This window comes from Petaurus breviceps, unplaced genomic scaffold (assembly GCF_028583685.1).
Source record: "Petaurus breviceps papuanus isolate PSGF00001 unplaced genomic scaffold, PetGlider_PUasm1.0 551, whole genome shotgun sequence".
Lineage (NCBI taxonomy): Eukaryota > Metazoa > Chordata > Mammalia > Diprotodontia > Petauridae > Petaurus > Petaurus breviceps.
The window spans coordinates 30,206,062-30,224,159 of record NW_027186372.1 but is presented as its reverse complement, the minus strand read 5'-3'; the positions used below and the strand labels follow the sequence as shown (position 1 = coordinate 30,224,159).

Genomic DNA, 18,098 nt, shown 5'->3' with positions numbered 1-18,098 from the left:
GGCTTTGAAAAACCCAGAATGTGGAAACCCAGATGTTGACTGGGTATGGATGTAATGGTTGGACAGTTTGGAAATCTGTCTACTTGATGTTTCTGTCTTGATAATTATGCCTGTATACTTTGAGGTTCAGGGTGCTGACCTTTTCTCCTGAACAAGGTAAACAATATATGTGACTGATTAAAGTAAGCTTGTTAACCCATTTTGAGTTGCTTTCCTTTAACAAAGCAGATCCAAGAACCTGTGGTAGCTGCAAACCCTGAGGACGCTTGGGGTGCTTACCGCTACAGGACTCTACATGGAAATGGGGAGGAGTGAAGGAACTATAAGCAGAGCAGTGCTCAGAATTCAAGTACTTCAAAGCACTCCTGAGAAATTCGCGTTTTCATCTTTACTTCAGATTGCTTCTCTTTTACTTTGGCTTGTTTTCGTTTAAATGGCATATGTAGGTTTTGTGACATTGAAAACAATGGGAGCTGATGAAAACACACTTTATCAATGGATGAAAAAGCAAATGGTCTGTACTCTGGGAGATGAGTGTCAGGTGTGAGGAACAGAGAGGACAGTTTTACAGGACTACTAAGTGAGAGAAGAGTAATGTTCAAAGATTCTGGAAAGATAGCCTGTGGCCAGGTTGTAAAGGGCTTCTAAAGCTAAACAGAGGAGTTTACAATCTATCCTGGAGGCAATAGGGAGCCACTGGAGTTGAGTAGGAGAGTTCTGCATTTAAGGAAAAACATTTGGTGGAAATGTATAGGCTGGAGTAGTAACAAACTTGAGGCAGGGAAAACGATGAAAGTATCAATTATGTTTCCCTGTCTTAGGTCTCTTCCTTTACCAGACTCTAAGCTTCATGAGGTTAGGAACCTTATCTCACTAATCTTTTTATCTCCTCCCACACTGAGCACAGGATTTTGAACGTAAGTACTCAATACGTATTTGATGAATGAATGAATGGTAACCCAGTCCTGAACTAGCGATACGAATATGAAACGCTTCTAGCAGGAAGGAGGAGGACCCCACTCACCGCCAGATCTGGCTCCCCCTGACTTCCAGATCCAGCCTCCTCGTGGGAATGAGCAGAGTGCAGTGGAAAGGGCTCTGGGTTTGGACTCAGAAGACTCAGGTTCAAATTCTACATCTGTCGTTTGCTCCCCCGTAACCTTGGACAAGTAAGTCCCTTCCATCTCTCTTGGCCTCCACGAGCTCATCTCAGAACGGTAGGAGTTGTAACACATTCCCAGAAGTTGTAACTTCTGAGGTCTCTTTCTATAAACTCATGATCCTTTGAACTGTGTAAAAGGTAAAGCTCATGCTACCAGCATTGCATAGCAGGTTGATTATCTCTTCTTAGGGAAGTGGTACCCACCTGCTCCTTTTCCTCTCTTTCAGAACGAAAAATTGGAGAACTGAAGGCATTGGTTCCGACCAGATCAGTGTTCCTTCCATCTCTTCAGAGCCCTGTTTACAGGCACCCCTTCCATCAGTGCCCAGAGCCCTGCAGCCGCGTGACTCTGGGCAAGCCATTTCCTCTTGCTGAGTCTCAGTTTCTTCATTGATCAAATGACTGTAATAGTGTTTGCCTTCCCCACCTCCAACCAAATGAAAATGAGTACAAAAAGCACTTTGTAACCTTAAAGGTTGGATTAGTGTGAATAGTGATTATCCTTATTGTTATTATTTTTAACCCATTCATCCCTCTATCCCCCTTAGGACAGTGCTGGAAGGCTTCTAAGACTGGCTAACCTCCAACCTCAGGAATCCTTTTGCCAGCTTCCATCCTTCTGGCTCACTGTTATAGCCCAAAATAAATGTTTAATCCTGAAATATTAAGGGCCTGAAAACTCCCAGAATATTCAAAAGGAGGGAGGGGGATCTCAAGGCCCCAAAGAGAGCTCAGAATAGCAGTCTTTAGTTTGCTGAATAGAATGGAAGTTAGATTTTGGCCATGTTAGTGATCACAGACTAGCCACCACTCCTGAACAAGGCTTCACAGTGGCTCAGACCTATTCCAAAGTAAGTTAGGACCCAGAATTCTAGAAATTCTGTGATCTAGTTCCTTGTCTTTTGGACAAGCTCACCTAGTCATTTCTCCTGATAAGCAGTGGTAGTGGGGCATCCAAAACCTCTAAGTAATGGCCCCAGATTAGACTGATGCCCCTCTAAGTCGGTCCTTTTGAAATTGGCTACATGTATACAGGGCGGATAAGAAAATTTTATAGGACCCAGAGACCCTCCAGGGAAAGGGCAGTAGACTTAATGAGAACCCAAATATCATAATCACAGCGCCAAACAGAACCTTAAAACATTGGACATAAAATATCAAGAGGTCTTTTTATCATACTATGTTATGGAAATGCTTATTTTATTCCATAAATTTAAAAATATTATTATTGTTTTTAAAAAGAGATAGTAAGGATATTATAACAAAGAATATAGGACAGTAGAGATGGAAGGATGATAACCTCATAGATTTAGAGATGAAAGAGACCTTAGTAGTTATCTAGTCCAAGCCCCTCACTTTACAGATGGGGAAATGGAGGCCTAGAGGAATTATATCTCTTGTCACACAGGGTCACACAGAGAATATTAGACCCAATATCTTATTCCAGTTCAATTAAGCATTTGTCAAGCCTGATACCTGGGTCCTCTGACCTCCAGATCCTGCATCCCTGTCCACAGAGCAGTACTTTAGAACCATATAGTCCCCAAAGAGGAGAAATGATTTGCCTAAAGTCTCGAAGAGCTCTCAGTCAGTAGCACAGCAGGGAACTTGAACCCATTACTCATGATTCCCAGGCCACTCACCCTAAAGCTTACAGAAATGCAAATAGTTATTATCACTATTATTTAATAATAATGTACTCTTTTAATCACAATTATATGTCTCTAGACCTAAATGAATAATAAATCATTCTGGGAGTTTATCTTATTTAACTATAGGGATTGATCCTTCCATATGTTCAGAAATAGAGGTCTGCCTTCAAAAAGCTTACATTCTAGGGGGCTGTGGGGAATGAAAAGAGAGAAAACACACATATGTGTGTATGTGTGAGTATATGTGTGTGTTTGTATATAGTATAAAGGTTTGTGTATTATATATTTATGTATATATGTATATAACATGATTTTTGTGTGTGTATGTATGTATATGTGTATATATATATATATATATATATATATATATATATATATACACATACATATACTGGACTACCCAGGCCCCACTGCCTGAAAGCCAGGCAGATTACATTTTACCCCTCCCCCAGGATTTAAACTTTAAAGGGCTTTAGGGGGTATCTGGGCTCTCTGCAAACGGCATAGCCCTTATCCTCAAGGATTAGAGGAAAGGAGAAGGAAAAAGGCAGGCAAAAAACAAAAGAAAGGAGAAAGAAAGGGCAAAGGGGTACAAAGTGATCAAAGGATCATAGACACAAAAAGGGCATCTCCAAGCCCCTCATTTTATATACAAGAAAACTGAAGCTCAGTGAGGTGAGGTGACTGTCTTGGCCATAGATACACCACTAGCAGGAAGCATGGACATGGCAGCAGGAGAAGGCCAATTATCCATATTGCCCTTTTCTTCCTTCTGTGGACCACAGAGACCTGGCTTTTCTCCCTCTCCCAGGAAGCTTCACCTAGCCTAATTGCAGTGTGGGTCCCAGCTACGGAGGGAGCTTCTGTCCCCGACTCTAGGCTAATGACCAGGGCAGTGAGCCAGATGCCTACAGACCCTGGAACCACCCACAAAGCACTTGCTCTATTAATTACCCATCCATTTGACTGATTCTGGCCTGCTCTCCCCCTCTCCCTTTCCAGGTGCTAGAAATAAGCCTCATCTGTGTAACACCCGTGAGGAGGAGGAAAAAGATTGTTATAGGAGTACTTTCTCCATCTCCCCACCCTACCACATTTTCTCTACCTTTTTTTAGTCTTTTTTTTTTTTTCGGTTGGGTTCGATTCATTGCGAACAATTGAAATTCTGGAACACGTGAACTGTTATTACTTGAGAAAAACACAAGATGGCAGCATCCCCAAGCATTCTGGTCAGTGCAAACAGCTGTTAAAATGTTGATTGTCTTTTGAGCATCAATTATCTACTAACCATGAGACAAGTCATCTAGCTTCTCTCAGACTCAATTTCCTCATTTATAAAATGAGAATAATAATAGCCCCTACCTCAAGAGGTTGTTTTGAGGATCAAGTGAGATAATACATATAAAGTATTTTGTAAATATTAAAGCTATGTAAGTAATTAATATAGACTATATAAAATTTATGTGAAATCCACAAATGCTAGTGATAATTATTATTAGATGACCTTTGAACTCCCTCAAGATCTGAACTCGGAGTCATCCTGACTCCAAATCCATCCACTGTGCCACTCAACTCCCTCCCCCATATTTTATAGAGGAAGAAATTAAGCCCTAGAGTGGAAAAGTCACTTAGTGATTCAAGATCAGAGCTGGAACTAAAATTCACATTTCCTCACTGCCAGTCCAATGCTTTTCCCCCCCGCTCTGATCTTTCCCAATCTCTGCCATAGATGATTCAAATATCTATTTTCTGTAATAAGGCACTTGTCAGGATGTCCTCAATGGGCTCAGGCATAAATAGAAGAATAGGTCACAAAGACTGGGTCATTCAGTTTTTTTATGCTTCCCTCCCCAGTACCTAGCACAGTATTCTCTGTTTAGTAAATACTTGCAGAAACAATAATAAAAATAAAAGTTCATTTTTATATATCTGAGGTAGATAAATAGACCAAGGTTGACCAGGTCAGGCTGGTACCCCCAGGTTCAAGATTGAAAAAAATTAGATACTCTTATTCTATATGACAGTTAACAAAAGGAGATTTATTTAGCCATATCAGGGGAAGGACAGAGTAGAGAAAGGTGTTCATTCAATTGAATGGACTGCCCAGCCTTGGTGCTGTTCATGGTGGTCTATGAGTCAATCTTAAGGTTGTGCTTCTGACTTTGGAGACTTCATCCCACACCTCAGCTGCAGTTTTGCCCTGGTACTTCCCTCAATGCCTGGGACCTCTTCACTCTGGAATGTCTATCTGCCATGTCAGCCTCTTTTGCTTATTTGTGAATTTTTTTCCCAAAGGGACCCCAATTTTGGAGAGGGGTCCATGACAGCCAACCATTTGTTCTCCTAGCTGGTCCCCTAATCAGGTACCTTCGCTTTCCCTTTGCTCTTCAGCTTCCTTTTGTGTGTTGTCTTCCCTCATTAAAATGTAAGCCTTTTGAGGGCAGGATCTGACTTTCTTTTTGCTTGTATTTGTAACCTTAGCACTTAATACAGTGTAAGTGATTAATAAATGCTTGTTGCCTTGCCATACTTTGCCTGGCATTAATAGAACTCCTTATGACTTTTTGTACTCCGAATATCACTCCAAAAGCCTAAGCCTGAGTTCTCTGAGCCAATCAAATCATAAGGATAGTTTCAATGCCATTTTAATGACCAAAAACTAGTGTAGGCCACTTGATGGGGGAGGGGTGATGCTGGTAGCTATTTCTCCTATTACAGGGTTTTCTATCATTTGACATATCACTCTAGCTCTATAAGGCCGATAGCACCAATATTATTGTGTCAATTTCACATATGAAGGACATAAGGATTAGAGAGTAGAAATGATTTGCCTAAATAAAGACAGATTGCCTGACCCAGTCATGGAGCTACAATGGATAGTTCACTGGACCTGGGGTCTGGAAGACCTGAGTTCAGAATTAGCTGTGAAACTCAGAGCAAGTCGCCTAACCTCTCTCTGCCTCTGTTTCATTATCTGTAAAACAGGAATAATAATAACACCTACCTCCCAGGAGTGTTGTGAAGATAAAATACAATAACATTTATAAAGTGCTTTACGAGGTTTAAAATGCTCTATAAATGCTAGATATCATTATAATTAATCATCATTGAAGTTATATAACCAGGGAGTGATTAGACTAGGACTCAAAGATGGGTCTTCTTTTATCAGAGGTGTCAAACACTTGTCCTACCTGGCACATTATTACTGCAGCACTGCCCAGTGTAGGGAACCAGATTCAAATGTAATTAGGAAACATTTAACAAAATAAATAAAAATACAATAGAACATAGATAATGGTAATATATGGTTTTCTAAATCAATGGATCCTCGTGTATGGGTTTACTGGTCCATTTCTATATGAGTTTAGCAACACGACTCTCTACTATGCTGCCTAAACTTCATCTGTGAAATAGATTAGAACTGAACTCATAAGCCTAACATTCAAGGATCACAAGAGCCTGGCCCAACTTTGTCTCTCCAAGCTGGACACTGTCTTCCAAACATATCAGCCTAATCCCTGCCTCCATTTTCATGTGTGTAATCCTTGCTGCCTGCAATGCCTCCCATTTCCCCCCCCCACCTCGTTTTGATCTATTCCTATCCTATATCCCCATTCAAGACCCAAATCTATCTTCTCTCCTCCATTAAACTTCTCCCATTAACCTTTATGTTCCCTCTCGATGTAAGCCAGATTCCCTTATTTCAGTTTCTTTCCAGCATGGCCTTGGGCAGCATATGGCAGGATATGGAGTTAACTCTACAATTTTTCAGCTACTAAAACCCACCTGCATCTTATTCAGTCCATCTGTGCTCATCTGAGAAACTAAGATGTGGACATTTAAGGTACAAAGTGTTCCTTCTCCCAGAGACGTTTACATTTTAAGAGAAGTTTTCAATGCCTTACTCCAAAATGACAATGGTGAACATTCGGGCATGGGGGTAGACTGGTAGGGGCAGATAATTTAGGTCAAAATGCATAGGATGGGAGCGGCCCAGGATAATATCTAGTCCAAGTTTGAGTTAGATACACAATATGATAAAGTGGAAAGAGCATTAAATATGGAATCAAAGGACAAACACTGAAATCTTAGCTCCCCACTTACTACCTGGGCAAGTAAACCTCCCTCTCTACTCTTCAGTTTCATTCTTTATAAAATGAGAAGCTTGGATAAATGATTGCTAAGGTCCCTCCCAGCTCCAAATCCTGTGATCTCTTTATGTCATCAACCAACAAGCAGTCACATTTGACTGCTCTATTTAAACACCTCCAGTTGTGGGAAATTCACTCCTGGGGCAGCTTATTCAACCTTGGAAGAACTCTAATTTCTTATATTAAACAAAGGTGCTTTCTTTCCTGGCAATACTGAAACAGCCCAAGAGAGCTGCCCTCCATTCCACCTGTGCATAAAACTGGCACTAAATGTAGATTCCAGTCCAATCACTGGCCTGATAGTCTGGCACTTACTAGGAACTTCATTAATTATGGTGACCAAGCTTGGTCTCAGAGGAAAGCTGAAAAAATACAACTGTTTCTCTTTACATAGGTGGTAGATTAGGGTGTGGAATGATGCTTATCCTAACACAAGCAATAATGAATTGGCTGGTTTTCCTCAACTGCTTTTTTTTTCTTTTATACTCTTTGTTACAAGGATTTGGAACTGAATAAGGGATGGGGAAGTGGTATAATCAGAATACATTTGGTTATATGAAAACAAAATTTGCTAGGAAGGTCTCTACACTCAACTACCTAACTACTGCTATGAAATACAGGAAAGTGAAGAGAATACATTGGGGTGGCTAGGTGGCACAGTGAATAGAGCACCGGCCCTGGAGTTAGGAGGACCTGAGTTCAAATCTGGCCTCAGACACTTAATACTTACTAGCTATGTGACCTTGGGCAAGTCACTTAACCCCAGTTGCCCTGCCTTACTCCCTCCAAAAAAAGCAAAAAAATAAATAAATAAAGGGAATACATTCTCCTAACTGGTGGGATGAGACCATCTAGGAGAGAGGGGTCAGCCAGGTGCAGACATGGAAACTTTCATTATATAAAACACCATCAACCAATAAGCCACCATATAGCCTCCATTTGAACACCTCCAGTGGTGAGGAACTCATTACCTCCTGGGACAGCTCATTCAATGCTTGGAGAACTCTAATTCCTCATTAGAAATTAAACTGCCTTGGAGTAAAAAGATCTGGATTTGAACCCCTGATTCCATACTTACTAGTGTTATGTGACCTTGAACAAATCACTTTATTTCTCAAGGTCTCAATTTTCTCCTCTGCAAAATGGGGTTATGGTTTGTAAACCTTAAAAGAGGTGTATCTGCATTAGCTGTAGTAATTGTTATGACTAATAGCTGTACACTTTTCCAGAATTGTGGAATGTGTTTTCAGTCCCAGGGTGCCACCTGGAGGATTTTAGTAATCACTGCATAAGAAGGGAACTGGAACATGTCATGGCATCTCATGCACCCAGTCCATCTCATCACTGAGCAGGAATCCCTCTACAACATTCCCAACAAGCAGACGTTAAGCCTCTTCTTAAAAATTTCCAGAGATGGGGAACACACTGCTTGTCTACTAAGTCAACATATCGCACTTTTGGACAGCTCTCATTTTAAGGGGCTTCGGGGGTTGTTTTTCTTTTGTTTTGTTTTTTATGTGAAGCCAAAATCTTGCTCTGCAACTTCCCTATATCGTTCTTAGTTCTGCCCTCTGGAGCCATATGGACCAAGTCTAATCCCTATTCCATGCGACTGCCCTTCAGACATATATAGACAACTATTATGTCCCCTGATACCTACAACTCCTTAAGTTTTCTCTTTTTCCAGATGAAGCAGTCCTTATATTAGGCCCTTCAACAGATGCTTATGTGCAGAGGTGTGTTGGCTAAATATTTAACAACTGGCCTCTCCAGGGGTTGGGGAGCAAGGGGTGTACTCAAGACATCCTTTTAAATTTAACTGGCATTATTAACACTTTCTCTCTCTCTTTCTTAAATCTAGATAATCAGAAAAACAATAAAGAAAACTCTGATATATAGCCTTTGCCAATTTCCATGGTATAAATGCTCACACTGAAAATTTAATAACCAATCAGCTCTCAAGACCTGGCAGCACACCACTGCATATATGACGTCTCCCTCCTCTAGACATGATTGGTTTGTCAAGGCAGGGGACAGCTGGACTATTCCTTCTTCCTCTCATTTTTTTTTCTTTCTCTCCTTTCCTCTTTCATTTTGAACATTGTGCTTCTCTGCCCCTATGCACATATCTCGCTAGGCTTCCATCTCAGTGTTAAATAATAATTTTGATTAAAACTTGTAGGCCACTAAAAAAATCCAGGTCTTTTTCACAGATTTCAAGTCATGTTTCCCCCATACTCAATTCAGTTCAGTTCAGTGCAAAGAAGTATTTATTAAGTACCTGCTGTATAATATGTAAGATAAAAAAAGTAAATACAAGTAATGAGAGGATGGAGGAGACAAGGAAGGGTTTTATCAACTGTGAGATTAGAAAAGGAAGGAAGGAGGGAAGGAAGGAAGGAAGGAGGGAAGGAAGGAAGGAAGGAGGGAAGGAAGGAAGGAAGGAAGGAAGGAAGGAAGGAAGGAAGGAAGGAAGGAAGGAAGGAAGGAAGGAAGGAAGGAAGGAAGGAAGGAAGGATAACCTTTTTTGAGCACCTACTATGTACCAGGCACAGTGCTAAAAGTTTTGAAAATGTTACCTCATTTGATCTTCATAACTACCCTAGAAGGTAGGTTCTATCAGGGATTCCTATTTTACAGCTGAGGAAACCTAAGCAGATAAAAATTAAGTGACTTGATTAAGTCACAAAGCTAGAAAGTATCTGAGGTCAGATTTGAACTCAGGTCTTTCTGACACCAAGGCCAGCATTCTACCCATTATACCACCTTGAATGGGAGTGATATAGTCACATCTGAGTTTTAGGAATATTAATCTGCAGCTGTATGGAGGGTGGGCTGTGGAAGGGAGAGATGGGGGGAAGGGAATTAAGAAGCTATTGCAAGAGTTAGATCAGGAATGATGAGGGCCTAAACCAAAGTAGTAGCCATATTCAGCAAGAGAGAAGGGAGCAGGTACAATAGATCTTGTGGAGGTAAAATCTACAAGGCTTGGCTATCAGGAAGAGGGAAAGGGAAGAGCTGTGGATAATTCCGAGATTGCTGAACCTGAAAAAAATGTCAGTGCTCGCTATAGAAATGGGGAAAAGTTAAGCGGAGGCTCAGTTTTCAGGACAAATATAATGAGTTCTGATTTGGATCTATTAAATTGAGGATTTCTATGAAGCATCCGAGTGATGAAGTCGAGCAGTAATATAGGAACAAGCTTCAGAGAAATGAGGGCTGGCTATATAGGTCAGGGAGCCATCAGCATACAAATGATGGCTGAACTAATTGGAACTGATGAGATCCCCAAGAAGGAATGTACATGGAAAGAGCAGAGGGTCCAGGACAGAGCCCTGGTGCAAAGCCATAATTAGGGGACAGGACAGAGGGGAGTATTCAGCAAGGGAGATTAAAGGTAAGTAACCCGACAAGTTGGAGCAGATTCTTACTCAAATGCTATTTAGGAGCAATCAACCAGGGCCAGCCTTCAGCAAAGGTGTTCATGAGGGGCCATTCATCTCAAAATAAAGTTTATCTCACGGAATACAGAAAGTTGGAGCTGTAAAGGACTTTGGAATGCAACATGTCAAAACTTGAAGAGACTTTATGATACTAAAAATAGAATACTAGAGCTTGAAGGGAACATTGAACAGTTCTTCCCAGATATAAAATCCTGGGATCAATTGTAATTATAGCAATGGACCACTAGATGACACTATTTGCCTTTTGAAGACTGTAATAAATCAGACAACAAGCTTTTATTAAGTGTTTACTGCGTACGTACCGATGTGATAAGCTCTAAGGATACAAAAAAGGCAAAATCATGTCCAGTGCTCTCAAAATGTTCATACTGTAATGGGGGAGACAATGTGGAAGGAACTAGGTACATACAAGATGTATAGAGAGTAGATGAAAGTTAATCTCAGAGGAAGGACACTAGAAAGTGAAGGGAAGAGACAGGTAAGACTGGGAAATGTCTTCTTCAGGATATTTAAGCTAAGTCTTGGAGGAGTTCAGAGAAACTAAGAAGCAAGGATGAGGAAAGAGATAATTCCACTTATTAAAAAAAATCAATACAAATGCACAAAGTCACCAAATGGAGTGTCCTGTGTGAGGAACAGCAAATAGTCCTAAGGAGTTGGACCATAGGGTAAATGGAGGATAGCCAAGTGTCATAAGGATTGAAAGGTAGGAAGGAGCCATGTTCTAAAGAGCATTGAATGCCACTAAATGGATGCGGTTCTGTTTGATCCTGGAAGTCAGAGAGAGTCACTGGAGCTAATTGAGGTGAGTGAAGGCGAGCAGGGGTAGACTAGTGCTTCAGGAAAATTACTTTAGCATCTGGGTGGAGGAGGATGGATTGATGTGGGGAACGGCTACTGTTCAGGCCTTACCAAGATGGTATCGGTATGAGTGAAGATAAGGGAACACATATAAGAGATATTCTAAAGGTATTCAAAATAATAACAGCTTTTATATGCTGCATTAATGTTTGCAAACATTATCTCATTTGATCCTCACAACCCTGAGAAGTGGGAGCTAATTTTGGCCCTTTTTTACAGTTATGGAAAACTGAGGCAGGCAGAGGTTAGATGACTTGCTCTACACCTGAAGCTCAGCATGTCCAAAGCAAAACTCACTATCTCTCTCCCCCAAATCCTCTCCTATTACTAATTTTCCTATTAGTCTAGGGAACTCCCATCATCCTGGACACGCAAGCTCACATCAGCCTCATTTACTCTACATGTCTGATCTGTTGTCAAATCAAGCTAGTCTATAGAGCATTAGATGTGGATGTCTAGTCATGTGATGAGAGCTTACAAGGGTGGTGGCTATATGACTAGGAAGTGTCTGAGGCCAGATTTGAACTTAAGGCTTCCTGGCTATAGCATAACACTGATATTGTGAGCCTGGGTGTCTACGATGAAAGAAGTTACCTAGATTAACAGGAAAATTAGTAATAGGAGAGGTTTGGGGGGAGAGATAACGAGTTTTGCTTTGGACATGTTGAGTTTCAGACGTCTACAAGCCTTCCAATTTGAGATGTCTAAAAGGCAGTTTGTGGTGAGGGACTGAAGCCCAGGAGAGATCTTAGGGCTGGAGATATGGGTCACCAAGTGGAAGAATACAGAAGGAAAAGGGGATCAGGACAGAGTCTTGGATATTATTACTATAAGTAATTTTGTGCTCCCAGGTGGAATGAAAGAATTCTAGGTCTAGAAGTGATAGGGACCTTAAAAGTCATTGAGTCCAACTCTCTCATTTTATAGGTATAGAAACTGAGGCACAGAGAGTATAAGTGACTTTCTCAGTGTCACACAGCTGGGTCAGTCCAACGCAGCATCTGAACTCGGGTCTTCCTGACTCTTAAGTTCAGTTTTGCTATTTAGGTGCTCTGAAGGTAAAAAGGGAGAAGTAATTTCATAATCCTTTGCAGTAATTCAGAGCCAGAGACACCATGGGGCCTAGAGTTAAGGATTTATTTGGGTTGTAGAAAGAATAAGACATAAGGAGTCTGTTTGAAGCATATTTGAGTGTTATTTGTGGGAGGAAACAGGAAACCTGGAATCTATATAATGAAGGTTATCTTCTCTAGGCTCTCTTCCAAAGCTTATGTTCAAAAAGTTAAAGCTGCAACACAGAATGGCAGATCTGGAAGGGACCTTGGAGATGATCTAGTTCTTGTTTCAGTCGTGTCCAACTCTTCGTGACCCCATTTTGGGTTTTCTTGGCAAAAATACTGGTTTGCCATTTCCTACTCCAGCTCATTTTACACATGAGGAATCTGAGGTAAACAGAGTTAAGTAACTTACCCAGGGTTCCACAGTGAGTAAACATCTGAGGACAGATTTAAATTGGGTTTTCCTGACTCCAGACCCTCTGCTCCACCTAGGTGCTCCAGAAATCGTCTATAACCATCCCTTTATTTTATATATCAGACCTGGGAAATGACTTGCCCAAGGTCATTCAGCACAAGTCAGAGGGCAGAACAAGAACTCAAACTCAGGTGTCCTGATTCCTAGGCCTACAATGTTTCCATTACACTGTGCTTCCTCAAGCTTGATGTAATGATTATCAAAATATGGAGGGAGAGACTTTTTTGTGAGGAAGTCCCACATCAAGGCCTTTGAGACTGCACCAATGACTTAGTATGAGGTTAACAACCAGTTACCCATTAAGGTCCTAAAGAATGGGTTCAAAACTGATAGCTTTATTCAATAAATCAATATTTTTAAGCGCCTCCTACATACTAGTAACTGGGTTAAATTCTTGGGATACAAACATAAAAGTGAGACAGTCTCTGCCCTCAAGAAACATACATTCTGTTAAGAGGGATACAACAAACAAAATGGTAGACAGGGAAGAAAGCTTGAGTCTAGAATCTAGATGGTCACAGGGAGAGTGAGTAGTGATGGGGCAATAGATTGGCATAAACGAATGAATGAATGAAAAGCATATATTAAGTATTTACTATTATCTAAATGCTGCACTGGGATAAAAATACAAAGCAAGAATTTATATCCTGTCAAAGGAAACAACAAATATAAGGGAGTGGTTTCCAAGGAAGGGTAGAAAAGTGTTTTGGTATAGAAAATGTCAGGGACGGTTAACAGAGCCAGAAAGGAGCCAATCGAAATGTCCTTTCCAGAAGCAATGGTATTTTTTTATTTGATTCAGGATCCCAGAGCAAAAACTAGAAAGCGATGGGGGTGGTGTTTGGGGAGGAAGGAATGTAGTGAGTAGCAGGGCAGGTGTGAAGAAGATAGTTGGGAAGGGTGGTGGGATGGGGTGGGAAACATGATCTGGTAGTATAGTAATATTAATTGTTATTATAGTCTCCTGAGCAAGACGTGATTAGTGAAGGAGGAGTAAGAATAGCAGGGAATATGTTGATACAGAGTGTGACTGAATGGGATTATAATCTAGGTTGGAGAAGTTTGCTGGGGATTGAAGGGGGAAAGCATATGCTTTGGAGTAGAGGGAGCTTCTAGGAAGATAAGGTCCAGCAGACACACCAGTATAGTCAGGAGGCAGAATGAGATCCCTGGGAGACAGGACAAGAGTGCCATAAGGTGGGGCAGTTAGGTGGCTCAGTGAATAGAGCACTGGCCCTGGAGTCAGGAGGACCTGAGTTCAAATCCGGCCTCAGACATTTAACATAAAACCTAACCGTGTGACCTTGGGCAGGTCACTTAATCCCAATTGCCCTACCTTTCCTCCTCCAAAAAGCAAAAAAAAAATTTAAAAGTAATTTATTTTTTTAAAAAAGAGTGCCATATGGATGCAGGAAGAGAGCACCAAGAAAAACTAGTCCAGAAAACCAAGGCCCTGCCATCACATATGGGAAGAAACTGGAGTAATCATTGACCGGGTTTCCTGGGCCCCTAGAATAACACATTCCATCTCTCAGTGACCATTAAGCAATGAAGGCTCAGAAATATGCTTTTACAAAGGGAAGGGACCTGAATGTGAATCACAGACTCTTAGAGCTTTGCAGCTGAATAAGATCTTGGATACCACCTGTTCTAACTCCCTCACTTTACAAATGAGGCCATTAAGGCCCAGAAAGAAAAGCAGAGTGGCTTGCCTAACATCACAAAGTTAGTTAGTGGCAGAGATAGGACTAGAAACCAGGTATCCAAATTCTTAGTGCCGTCTACCCCACCACATTGCCTCCACTACACCTGATGAAAACAGGAAGATAGACATGGAAGAAATGCACATGAGAATGAACACCAAAGGTCTTTTGACTGGGGAACCCATACTACTTTATTGGGTAACCATTTCTTTTCCATTCTCTAGTTTGTGACTTTTATTCTTCCTCCATGAAAGCCAACTGAATCCTTCAGGTCTAACTGTGCCTCTTCTTTTTTTTCTTTGTAATTGCTCCCTGATTCTGTACAACTTGTAGAATAAGAGGAAGAGTTTATGAGGGAGTCATGGGTATGACAGAGTCCAGGGAAGAAGAGTTAAGGATCCAGACTCTAGAGGGGATTCATCTTTGTATCTCTTCCTATAGTAGGAACTTAACAAATGGTTGTTTGGATGGATGGATGGATGGATGGATGGATGGATGGATGGATGGATGGATGGATGGATGGATGGGTGGATGGATGGATGGGTGGATGGATGGATGGATGGATAGACAAATGGATAAATGGATCACTGTATAGATGGATGAATTGATGATTAGATGTAATGAATTAGTGGTTTACAAAATATGGAACCTTTTATTCCAAAGGATCTATTTCCCAAATAGTATCCCCAGCCTCTCAAGAATGTTGATCCTATGGAAGATATTAGGCGTTTTGATTTTCCAAGCCCCCTCATTCACTAAAGAAAAAATTGGAGTTTTGTCTATGCTCTTCCTTAGGAATGCCATTCTCTACCCCCTTCTACTCAGTCAAATCCAGCTTTTAGGACCCAGGTCAAGTCCCATTTCCTCCAGGAAGCCTTCCCTCTCTAATCAACCCCCAATGATCTATCCTCTCAGAAGTCTTTTATTGACCCACACAATCTAAGACTTGATATTATACTAACCTGTCTTGCTCTATAATTGATTCAGATAAAGAAGTCCTGTCTGCTCAACTAAACCCTGCAAGGTCAGAGGACCTGCCTTTTCCTTCATTTGTATCCACCACCCCCCGCCCCCCCAGCATCAAACATAGGTGTGGACATTCAGTATGAGTTCAGTCAATACTTGTTGACCTGACCTGAATTCATAAAGGGGATGGTGTTATGATCAATCAAAAATGCCCTAGACCACGAGTTGAGGCTGAGGTTCCAATCCCAATTCTGCCACTGATTCTATGACATTGGACAAGTCAGTTACCCTCTCTGGGTCTCAATTTCCTCATCCGTGTAATGACCCATCTGAGTTTAGATCATCTCATGGTCCCTTTAAGCTCTAAAATCTTAGCTTCTAATGATCCTAGTCATGAAGTTCCTTACCTGCTCAGTCTCCCCATTGCTGCTGCTGTTGCTACTGTCACTATCACTCCCCGGGTCCTCCTGTAAGATAGATTAAGCTGCTGAAGTTGTTCAATTGTTAAGGATACCTATCAAATTTCTTTATATACACCATGAGTCAGTATCCCTAGTGTCTAGCACAGCACTTGGTACATAGTAGGTGCATAATAAATGTTTCTCAAAATGAATTAGGCTTCGATCAATTCTGACATTTCTCTTTTTATAGTTTCTTGAAATCCCAGCCCTTCAGGAATGTTCCAGATCTTAACACAACTTCCCATTGATCCTCACCCCATCGCTATTTGCCCCCAAAATACTAACAGATCTGAGACCATCCTGAGAAAAGCTGTAAAAATTTGCTTTAAGAATCCCACAAGGGGTGGCTAGGTGGCACAATGAATAGAGCACCAGCCCTGGAGTCAGGAGGACCTGAATTCAAATCCAGCCTCATACAAAACACAAAACTAGCCATGTGACCTTGGGCAAGTCACTTAACCCAATTGCCCTGCCTTCCCCCTCCAAAAAGCAAAAAAAAAAATTAAGAATCCCACAAAAATGGGTGCCCTCAAAACTCACATTTCAAAACAGATGCCATCTCACTTGAGATTCCTGTTGTCTACTGATAGAGACCTATCGAAGGGGAGCCCAGTACAGAGCGTTAGGAACAAGGGCCTTTGGACACATACCACTGTGGCCACCAGCTCCTCAGGCTCTGTGGAATAGAGATCATCCCTCCATGAATCCACCTAAAACCACATTAGCTTGTATGGTCCAACAGAGCAGTTCTACAACTCTTTTCCCCCTCCCCATTCAAGCCTCCTATGACAAGACACTCCAAACAAATGGTTGATTCTGCAGCTAAAAGGCAAACAGGAAGGCAAATCTAGCATTAAAAAACTTTAAAATTCATTGTCCAGCTGAAGTATGATAAGGAGGCCATCATGGAATTCTCTAGTAAATCCTCTTAGAGTAGGGGAATCATTCTTCATAACCTTTTGGTGATGTTCTGGGAAAGTCATTGGCTATTTCTGGACCTGTTTTCCCAACAATAATGTAGAGAAAATGTTCAGCTAGTTGGTTTACAAAGTACCTACCACTTTAATGTGCAATGTACTTAAGGTCTCTTCCAGCTCTGAAAGGCTATGGATCTGCATGATTCTGCTTAGGCAAAATGCAGGTTAAAGTAGTCTGGGCCTCATCTGAGACTTCTTATTACCTAATAGCATCTTCTACTATACATCACCCAAAAATACAGCCTCCTTCCTTCCATTCAAGGAATATAGTCAGACTATTTAATGAACATTGGTAAATTTTAATTGGTTGGTAGAGAAGGCTGGGAGTGATGGGACAAGAGGAGAGAAAAAAGTGGATAGGAAACATTACTCCCATTGTGGCTGTTTGCCTTTTTGAAGAGGCACCACTACCTACATTGGCAATTCCCTTCCTCAAAGGGAAAAGATTCTGATCACAGTCTGCAGCAAAAGAAATGATTAGAGGTTGGAAACAGGAAGGGATAGGAACCTCTTGGATATCAAAGTAACAGAAGTAAGTCTAGTTTTTCTCCAGTTTCTGCTCTGAGATAGGGTAAGGGAGAAGAAGGATGTAGGTCTGGTACCAGTGTAAAGCCTACCTTTTTTAATTTCCTTACATTCTGGGGGGGATTCTTAACTCAGGGTAAAGTTCTCAATTCTAGATAGAACCTTTTTTTAATGACAGAACTTTCTTTTGAGTCTTGGTCACTTGGGACATGCCCTTGCCTCCCCCCACTTCTATTTTCATACCTACTTCCCCTATCTGGGGCTAAGAATTTCCAGCCAATGGCAGCAAAAGCCAAGAGAAAAGAAGAAACATTCACTTACCTTTCTGAGTAGAGAGATGAACTGCTATCTCCATAGCCAGATGGCAGATGTTTCCTCAATGCTAGTTTTGTCCTTTTATACTGTCTTCTCCAGATCTCTTCCTTCAAGAGTAGAAAAACTGGTTGTCTCAGCATTCTGAGGAATCTTAGTCAGATGGGAACTGATGTTCCTATGAAAGTCTTGGGTATAAGCCCTCCCTCCCCCTTACTTTCCTCAGACCACCAATAATGTTCCAATTGTGACACATCTTGAAATGAACTGGTTAATAAATTCTGACCAAAAGCAGCTAAGGGGCTGTCTATCCCATACTGAGCATCTCATT

General features: G+C 41.2%; 1 long non-coding RNA gene across 1 annotated transcript in view; it reads right to left on the bottom strand.

The window, feature by feature from the left end:
• Positions 1-17,887, bottom strand: part of LOC138172561 (uncharacterized) — a 40,781-nt gene extending 22,894 nt beyond the window's left edge. Inside the window, exons 1-2 of the long non-coding RNA XR_011171155.1 lie at positions 17,777-17,887; positions 15,900-15,959 (exon numbers count right to left, since the gene is read on the bottom strand). This is a non-coding gene — a long non-coding RNA (uncharacterized lncRNA). The remainder of the gene's footprint in view (positions 1-15,899; positions 15,960-17,776) is intronic.
• Between the last annotated feature and the right edge of the window lie 211 nt (positions 17,888-18,098).